General features: G+C 34.3%; 1 pseudogene; it reads left to right on the forward strand.

The window, feature by feature from the left end:
* The first annotated feature begins 8,777 nt into the window (after nt 1–8,777).
* Nucleotides 8,778–10,604, forward strand: LOC150023059 (uncharacterized; annotated as a pseudogene).
* Nucleotides 10,605–10,852: the final 248 nt, after the last annotated feature.

The raw sequence follows: 10,852 nt of genomic DNA on the forward strand, positions 1-10,852 counted from the left end.
ACTGACCATTAATGGAATAATAACGGTAAATAGTTTAAGGGTAATATAATCAGAATTAATAACCAACATTTAAGGGTAATAAAATCCGAATTAATAACCAACACATATAGACCAAACATGAATCTATTTTCAATCACAATCATTAGATTTCATTTCAATCCCACTGATTACACATGAATCCACCGTCTTCTGGAAGACTCATTAAGTATGCCGCTACCAGAGACTAACACTTGATCCAAAGATTACTAGTGAATCCAAGAGAAAGGATCATGGTAAGTTCAATCATCCAATACCGAGTGTCTACAGCGGGACCCGGTGTGTATGAACTCCCTCTCAGCTTCTCACCACCTGATACCTTAGTCTATATGACTTAAATCATTAGTGAAGTTAGATGATCTCTATTAAACATAGGCTTTTCATACTTAATTCTATCAAACAACAACTCATACATTATCCCAAATGTTTGACATCAATTTCATACAATTTTCATCATTCATATATAATACACGCCATTCAATAACATAACATTTAAAAATGCATACCATTCAAGAACTTTTCCAACATGAAAAACAATATTTAACTTTCAAACTATCAAAATATAATATTTATACATTTCACACAACATAAAATCAAAAAAGTTGATCAACTAACATCCATGCTAGAGAAATTGAAACTTGGGACCACGTCCCCTCCACATTCAGATCTTCTATCCTAGGGTACTATTGAAAGTTAAAGTTAGCTTCCCTTACTTGTAACTTCTTATCCCGAGGAAATTCCTGTTCAGGTAGGGGAACCACTTTAAAATCTAGGACCTAAAACAAGTTATCCAAACATTACAAATTTTAGTATGTGATCAAACAAGTTGAGAGGAACATTTTTCTCAACTGTCCCCATCGAGCTTGATGACTAAATCATAAAGAAAAACAGAGAATAAGGGATCTTTAGAGTAAAAATGAACTTACTTTGTTTGAAAATCTGATTGGGTAGAAATGTACCCTGACTCCTCAGCTACAACATGACATGATTATATTTGTGAATAAATGAGGAATGAGAAAGAATTTGAAGAGAGAAGGGAGAGGGAGAGAGAAAAAAGAAAAGAAAAAGAAAGAAGGCAGTGGGGGGTGGCTGTCTTGTTACGGGCCTTACAAGCTCCACATCATGCTCCACTAACAGGTGTAAATAAATATGATAATATACTTGCCTAAGTTTTGTCAAAACCACGATAATATAGAATGTATTTTTTTTTTAAAGCATATGTAGTTATTTAGTTTTTATCTTTTAAGTTTCTTTTCTTCTAGTAGTAATTGGAGATTTAAAATTATTTTGTTGATTTTCATTATATGGATTTCTTGATGCAGTTAACCCTGCTCCACCTCTAGCTCCTGCTCAAAGTGACAACCACATGGACCTCTGTTTGGGACAATAGATGCAGGTATGTATTGGAATACCACTTTTCAACTACTATGTATAACCTCATATATAGACAAGGAGAGAAAATACTATAAGGAACATTGAATCTTGCAACAGTTCAAGATCAACACAATAGATTTCCATTAATCTTTTTAGAACTCATTTAGAAAAACCAAAGCCAACATGTATGTATGTGCAATACTCTGAATAGAACCACTCTTTTTGCTCTTAAATATAGGGAATCATAAAGACAACATACAAAATATCTTAATTGATGATATAAAAGAAATAAATGAAGGGTGAGAAGTTATATAGCATACTATTCTCATAAGTTCTAATCGCTCTTAGGAAAAAAAACTTAGAAAAATTCCTTGACTTTTAGACCTATTTCTGAATTGGGATGCCATATTCCTACTGTGGGTTTATGACTCACCTTTCCGTTTTCTTGTCATAATTGGGAGGTTAATTGCCGCAATCAATTGCAATCAATGGGAGATTAATTGCCGCAATCAATTGCAATCAATGGGAGGTTAATTGCCACAATCAATTGCAATCAATGGGAGGTTAATTACCATTAATTGTATTTATTATTGTTGTCTCCTAGAACCACTATATATAGTGGCTTCCTTCAAGCAATGTAACAACACAACAAACAGCAACACACTTGCTTCCTCTCTCTTTTTCTTATACTCTCTATTTCTGCTCTTGGGTGTAAGTGTTTAACCCATAAAGAGAGGATTTGTTTTAGGGCTATTTATCTATTAGCTTGAGAGGAATTCATTGTACTCCCAGTACCATTATAGTGGAAGTTTTGGCTCTCTCGCCGGTGGTTTTTTACCTCTATTTAAAGGGGTTTTCCACCTAAAAATTATGGTATCATTCTCACTTTACTTGTTACTTTAATTTCTCATAATCTTTTGGTTGAAATTATCACGCTTCCGCACACAATATCCCTACAAATTGGCATCAGAGCTTTTCGATAATTCAACCAGGATCTGTTGTTCAATAATGTCGAAATTGGATATTGAGAAATTTGATGGTAAAATCAGCTTTGCTATTTGGCGAGTCCAGATGCTAGCTGTTCTCACCCAGAATGGTTTAAAGAAAGTTCTGGCAGGTAAAATGATGAGACCAACCACTATGACGGAGGAGCAGTGGGATGAGATGGATGAAAAGGCATTGTCTGCAATCCAGTTATGCTTGTCCCGTGAGGTGTTGCGTGAGGTCATCAACGAGAAAAGTACAGTAGGCATATGGGGTAAATTGGAGTCTCTATACATGACCAAAAGTCTTGCAAACAAACTCCGGTTAAAGGAGCGACTCTTTACACTCTGAATGTCCGAAGGTACTCCCATCCAATCTCACCTTGATGAATTTAATTCCATCATAATTGATTTGGAAAATTTGGATGTTAAAATTGATGATGAGGATAAAGCAGTTCTACTTATTGTTTCTCTACCACCCTCGCACCGACAATTCAAAGAAATTATGTTATACGGTAATTATCTTACCTTAAGCTTTGACGATGTCAAGACTAATTTACTAGCCAAAGAAAAATTTGATACTCAAATTCATTCTAAAAATTCTGGTGAAGGATTAGTAGTTAGAGGGAGAAACCAAGAGAAAGGTAGGAACACTAAACATAAATCTAGGTCAAAATCTAGAGGCAAGAACTCCAAATATTGTCGTTATTGCAAGAAAAAGGGACATGAGATCTCTGAATGCTATAAATTGAAAAATAAGCAAGATAGTGAAGATAAGGGAAATGGTAAACAACCAGAAAAATTTCCCGAAGCTAGTATTGTTGAAACTGAATTTGATGGGGATTGTTTTGTAGCTTCCAACACTGAACAAAGGTCTAGAAATGAATGGATTCTTGATTCTGGTTGTACTTTTCACATGTCTCACAATAGAGATTGGTTTACCACATATGAACCAGTTTATAATGGTCTTGTTTTGATGGGAAACGATGCTCAATGCAAAGTTGTTGGTGAAGGAACAATCAAAATCAAGACACATGATGGAATTGTTAGAAATTTAACAGGTGTCAGATATGTCCCTGAGTTGAAACGGAATCTCATTTCCTTAGGCACCCTTGAATCTCATGGGTGTAGATACTCAGCTGAAGGTGGAGTTTTAAAAGTGTCTAAAGGAGCTCTTGTGTTACTAAAGGCAATTCGATGTGATAGTTTGTATGTGCTGCAGGGTTCAACTGTTACAGGTTTTGCAGCTGTTGCCTCACCCAACAAAGATAACACCAAGTTGTGGCATATGAGATTAGGCCACATGAGTGAGAAGGGAATTCTAATCCTCAAGAAGAAGGGTCACCTTGGTAACCACTGTACTGGAAAGGTTGATTTATGTGAACATTGCATTTTTGGTAAGCAGAAAAAGGTTAGTTTTTCTAAAGCCATCCACAGAACCAAAGGTACCTTGGATTACATTCACTCGGATCTTTGGGGTCCGTCAAAAGTTCCATCCAGAGATAAATGTCGTTATATGATGACAATTATTGATGATTTCTCACGAAAACTATGGGTGTATTTTCTCAAATATAAGAATGAAGCATTTTCCACTTTTAAAGAGTGGAAATTATTGATTGAGAATCAGACTGGCAAGAAGATAAAGAGGTTAAGGACAGACAATGGCCTTGAGTTCTGTTCGAATGAATTCAGTGATTTCTGCAAGAATGAAGGCATTTCCAGACACTTCACCATCCCAAGTACTCCACAACAGAACCGGGTTGCAGAAAGAATGAATAGAACTATCTTGGAGAGAGTTTGTTGCATGTTCTCCCATTCTGGTTTGAGCAAATCTTTTTGGCTGAAGCGGCTTCAATGACATGTTATCTGATAAATCGCTCTCCTAACAGATCTATTGATTGCAACATTCCAGAAGAAGTTTGGTCAGGTAACCATGTTGATTATTCTAATCTTAAAATATTTGGTTGTCCTGCTTATTCTCATGTAAACGAGGGAAAATTAGAACCTCGTGCTAAGAAGTGCATTTTCTTGGGTTATGGCTCAGGGGTTAAAGGTTATCGTTTATATGACCCAGAATCTCACAAAATAATTCACAGTCGGAATGTGACCTTTAATGAAAATGCTATGCTCTCTTCTGTAAAAGATACTGTCATTTCCTCAATTGATACAGATGGCCAGGAAGAGGCTCGAGAGAAGGTGGAGTTTGAGATTAAAACACCCGCTCATGAGGAAGACGTTCCCAATTCCTCCAGTACTCATGATGATCAAGTCACTGTTATTGATGGTACAAATGAACATTTGAGTCCACATGAGCAATGTCCACCTAAACGACGAGGATTACCACAGCCATGGTCTATGGCTCAAAAACTTTCACAACAGAGACCAAGAAAACCGACTCAAAGATTAATTGCAGAATCAGCCAACATTGCTTATGCTTTAACTATTGCACAAGAGATGGGTGAAGAAGGTGAACCCAAGAATTACTCTGAAGCTATCTCTGGTGACGACTCAACAAAGTGGATTGCTGCTATACAAGAAGAAGTTGAGAGTCTTCTAAAAAATGAAACATGGGAATTGGTGAAGTTACCAGAAGGAAAACGAGTCATTAGTTGCAAGTGGATCTTTAAGAAAAAAGAAGGGATCCCTGGTGTTGAGAGTACAAGGAATAAAGCAAGATTTGTTGTAAGAGGTTTTGATCAAGAGAAAGGTATTGACTTTAATGAAGTTTTTTCTCCTGTTGTTCGTCATAATTCAATACATATATTACTTGCTTTAGTTGCCTTGTATGATTTGGAGCTGGAACAGTTAGATGTGAAAACTGCTTTTCTTCATGGTAATCTTGAGGAAGAGATTTACATCCAGCAGCCTGAGGGCTTCGTTGTACCTGGAAAGGAGGACCATGTATGTCGTTTGAAAAAATCTCTTTACGGCTTGAAGCAATCACCAAGACAATGGTATAAGAGGTTTGATTCTTTCATGGTTGGACATGGATACTCCAGAAGCAGCTATGATAACTGTGTTTATTTTCAAAAGACATCTGATGGGTCTTTTGTATACTTGTTGCTATATGTTGATGACATGTTGATTGTTGCAAGAGATAAATTTTTAGTTAACAAGTTAAAGGCTCAGCTTAGCAGTGAATTTGATATGAAGGACTTAGGTCCTGCCAAGAAAATATTGGGAATGGAGATCAACAGAGATCGTCAAGCTGGAAATCTTTTTCTATCACAAAAGAAGTATGTTCTTAAGATGCTTGACAAATTTGGAATGCGAGATTGCAAAGCTGTTAATACTCTAATTGCGCCCACTTCAAGTTGTCATTAGATCAGTGTCCAGAATCAGACTAGGACAAAAGACGCATGTCACATGTCCCGTATTCAAATGCAATTGGAAGTCTCATGTATGCAATGGTATGTACTAGACCTGATTTAGCTTATGCTGTTAGCAGGTTCATGCATAATCCAGGCAAGGCACACTGGGAAGCCGTTAAATGGATACTTCGTTATCTAAAAGGTTCTCCAGATCTTGGTTTGGTATTTGATCAACATAGAGCCGATCCCGGAGGAGCAGTTGGCTATGTTGATGCTGACTATGGTGGTGATTTAGATCAGAGAAGGTCACTTTCAGCTTACATCTTTTCCCTATGTGGGTCTGCTATCAGCTGGTATTCTTCACTTCAAGCTATTGCGATTTTGTCCACCACTTAAGCAGAATATATTGCTGCTACAGAAGGTATGAAAGAGGCTATATGGCTTCGAGGCTTGGTAAGTGAACTTGGTCTTCAACAAGATGTTCTTGTTATATTTTGTGATAGTCAGAGTGCTGTTCACTTAACCAGGAACAATAAGTATCACTCAAGGACCAAACACATTGAAATTAAACACCATTTTATCCGAGACATTGTTGATACAGGAGATATAATTGTTGAAAAAATTCATACGACCGAAAATCCTGCAGACATGTTGACCAAGCCACTTCCATCGGCTAAGTTCGATCATTGTCTGAACTTAGCTGGTATTATCCATACTTAATCAAGGCTTCATGGCGAGAGAGTGTTCCAGTCAAAGGCAAGTCAAGGTGGAGATTTGTGGGTTTATGACTCACCTTTCCGTTTTCTTGTCATAATTGGGAGGTTAATTGCCGCAATCAATTGCAATCAATGGGAGATTAATTGCCGTAATCAATTGCAATCAATGGGAGGTTAATTGCCACAATCAATTGCAATCAATGGGAGGTTAATTACCATTAATTGTATTTATTATTGTTGTCTCCTAGAACCACTATATATAGTGGCTTCCTTCAAGCAATGTAACAACACAACAAACAGCAACACATTTGCTTCCTCTCTCTTTTTATTATACTCTCTACTTCTGCTCTTGGGTGTAAGTGTTTAACCCATATAAAGAGGATTTGTTTTAGGGCTATTTATCTATTAGCCTAAGAGGAATTCATTGTACTCCCAGTACCATTATAGTGGAAGTTTTGGCTCTCTCGCCGGTGGTTTTTTACCTCTATTTAAAGGGGTTTTCCACCTAAAAATTCTGGTATCATTCTCACTTTACTTGTTACTTTAATTTCTCATAATCTTTTGGTTGAAATTATCACGCTTCCGCACACAATATCCCTACACCTTCTAAGGCCACCTTTTGAATTGGGACTTCAACTCTGTTGTGGTATCTCAAATAATGGATGCAATGGTATTTTTTTGCACGTGTTTTTGGAAGTATGTGGGTGTATAGTTTGACACTCTTCAAAATTTACATTCCTACTTAACAACTACTTTTATTAGTTTTTTATTTTATAATTTAATTTATATTTTAATTAAATAAATTTATTTAGTATTTTATTATTACATGTAGTTGTTAAACAAATGAAAATGTAGGGTGTTAAAATAGTTTTTTACATTTGAAAGTTTGATTGCAGCAATTTTTTCAGTACAATGGTTATATTTTTTTGAGTCCCTATTTATTCACATACTTCCAATTAATAATTAACCATGTGAATTTTAAGTTTTCTAAGCAATTTAAAATTTTGTTGTGTTTTGTGAGCCAATTCTGATGCAAGAGGGCACCATTTAGGCAATTGTGGTTTTGGGAAAATATGGGTTCTTCTATTGTTTCTTTAGTCCCATGTTTTTTTACTGGCCTTTTTTTTTATATATTAAGGTATGTCTTTAGCTTGAAAAATAGATAGAGTGAATTGTTTGAGTATATCTCTTTTATAAATTTATTATGTATTTTTAATACTTTTAAGTAGTATACTTAAATTGATTGATTTCTTTCTTATTTATTAAGTACCTTTGTTAATTTCCATATTTGTGGAATTTGAGGTGTAGGACTAATAAAATGTTCTTGATATTGTTGTCTAATAAAATGTTCAAAATTAATGTTTAACTCTAATGACTTATTTTAACTTGTAATATAAACTTATATTACATAGAACTGGAACTCCAATTCTAAGATAAGAACGATATACTTGAACTATATGCATTTTAAACTAGATGGTGGACCATTTGTGCCATATGTTCCTATTTGCACTAGTTTAAGTGGCTCGTCTTAATTGGTTTTTAAATCATTGACATGTGTCACCACTGGCAACAAATACCCATTATACTGCTAATGTTAATTACTACACCATTAAGGCTTTAACTACTTAGAACACACTAGTGTTTTTTTTTTTTTTCACTTTGATTCGTTACAGCATGTACCTTGGAATTGACTACTCTAGGGATACAAGGATTTTAGGTAGTTGTTCTTCATTAGGTTAATATAAGGTGGTCCCCATGGGTTTTAATGCACATGTTATCCTATCAGTATAATAGGTGGCTGTATTTTTCTAATATTAAAATTTCGCATGAGCATTCCTTGCTTCCTTAAACTTTCACAAATAAGAAAAGATGTTAAATTTGTTCTTATAGTGTTTATGTTGTACTTTCATTATTAATTGTTTCTTTATGTTTGTGGTGTCTTTGTTTATATCATCTCACATCATTTTTGAAAGCCAATCACATTGCTGAAATTTCAGATCATGTTGGTTGTATCTTGTATTCTACTTTTGATCATTTGATTCTCAAAATTTTTAATGCCTTGAAATTATTTGAAATATAATTTTCAGGTTCAAAGGTTGTTACTAGACCTAATTGTTCATGGAGAGTTCACTTGTTTAAAATTTTAATAGTTAAAGTTTAAGAGTAAAAAATACTTAAAAGCGACTTTAATGTGTTATTTATCGCTTCTAGACTTATATTCAGGTTTAATTCAATCTATGTAATTGTTGAATAGTTACTTTACTTTAATTTTCAAGTTCATAGATAATTTTGTTATTAATAGATAATTTTGCAATTTTTATTAGGTATTTCATTTTTAGCTCTAAGACAACATAAGCATGGACAAGAATTATGTGGTAGCACCTAGAACATCTACTAGGTATTTAAATGGTTTAAATTTTTTTTTCTAAATTTTGTATTTGAAAATGCTGTACAAGGAGATGAGATTTTATGTCCTTGCAAGGAGTATAATAATTGTACTTAGGGTAACCGAAAGGATGTGCATGAGCATTTACCATGTGTTGAATTTGATAGAAACTATACAAGGTGGGTTTTTCATGGAGAAGGTGGATCTTCAAAGAAGATATATGATGATGATAGAGAGAAAAATAGTGAATGTAAGGATTTGGATGGTTTGTTGGAGGAAACTTTTATGATGCACACAGATCTTGGAGAAAATGAATTCAATGACATTATAGATGAAGATAATGAAGAGCTTGACATTGAAACAACTAGATTTACCAAATTGATACACGATGCTCATCAAGAAGTATACCTAGGTTGTAAAAATTTCTCTAAGTTATTAGTCATTATTCGATTACTACATATTAAGAATCTCCATGGATAGAACAATGTTTCATTTGATAGGTTGCTAAAACTTTTAGAAGAGTTACTTCCTAAAAAATCCTGTTGGCCATTATCATACCAAGATTGCTAGTTCATCATTAAGGACTTGGGTTTCAATTATCAAAAGATTGATGCTTGTCCTACTGACTGTATTTTATTTCGAAAGGAGTATGAGAATGAAGTTAGGTGTCCTAAATGTGGTTCTTCTAGATATAAAGAAAAGAAGCATACAAATTCTAGAAGAAAAGTTTCATGTAGGTTGCTTCACCTCCAATTCCAACCAAGGTTTTGAGGTACTTTCCTTTAAAACAAAGCATCAAGAGGCTATTTATGTCATAAAAAACTATTATTTCAATGAAATGGCATGGTGAAGGTACTAAAGATGGAAAGCTAAGACATCCAGCTGATTCACTTACTTGGAAAACCTTTGATTCTCTACATCCTAACTTTGCATCAGATCCTTAAAATGTGATGCTTGGGTTAACAAGTGACGAATTTACTCCATTTAAGATGATAGGCAAAGGACATAGTATTTGGCCTGCAGTTTTAATGACTTATAATTTAACTCCGTGGGATTGTATGAAAATACCTTACTTAATGTTATCATTAGTAATTCCTTATCCATCTTCCCCTAAAAGTAGTATTGATATTTATTTGGAACCTCTTATTGATAAGTTGAAGGAATTGTGGGAAAAGGGTTTGAAACTTATGATGCTTCTAACAAACAATTTTCGGACATATATTGCATTACTTTGGACTATTTGTAACTTGCCTTCTTATACTATGTTATCAGGTTGGAGTACAAGTGGAAAATCGACATGCCCTATATGTAACTACCACACATGCTCTAGGTACTTAAATAATAGTAAAAAGATGTGTTATATGTGTCATCAAAGATGGTTAAACTCAAAACATAATTGGAAAAAAAATAAAAAATGTTTTGATGGTACCCAAGAATTGAGAGGAATACCTACTCCATTAACAAGGTCTAATATATTGGATATATTAGGTGATAGAAAAAATGTATTTGGAAATGCTCAGAAAAAGAAAAGAAAGAAACATGATCCCTGGACAAAAAAAAGTATATTCTTTAACTTTCCATATTGGGAGACTAATCTGATTCTTCACAATCTTTATGTCATGCATATTGAAAAAAATATATGTGAAAATGTAATAAGAACATTATTGAATATAGATAGGAAATCAAAGGAGCATTTGAGAGCCCGTCTTAACTTGGTATAAGGAAAGACCTTCATCCTATAAATATAGGACCAAACAAGGTATTCCTTCCACATGCTAGATTTTCACTTTTGTCATAATGGTTCATTTATCCATATATCTAGCGCATGAGGCTAAAATTGTTGGACATGTACATTACTGTTGGATGTACCCTATTGAAAGGTAATTCTTATACCAAATGATTCTTTTTTTGTTCTTTGTAAATTTATATTATCCTCTTCTATTCGTAATCATAGTTTTATATTCTTATAGATTTCTCCATAGGTTAAAGGTTTATATGCGTAGTAGAAATTATCTGAAAGGTTTAATTGTAGAAGGGTATTTAGTG

This window comes from Phaseolus vulgaris, chromosome 11 (genome assembly GCF_051622355.1).
Source record: "Phaseolus vulgaris cultivar YP4 chromosome 11, ASM5162235v1, whole genome shotgun sequence".
NCBI classification, from domain to species: domain Eukaryota; kingdom Viridiplantae; phylum Streptophyta; class Magnoliopsida; order Fabales; family Fabaceae; genus Phaseolus; species Phaseolus vulgaris.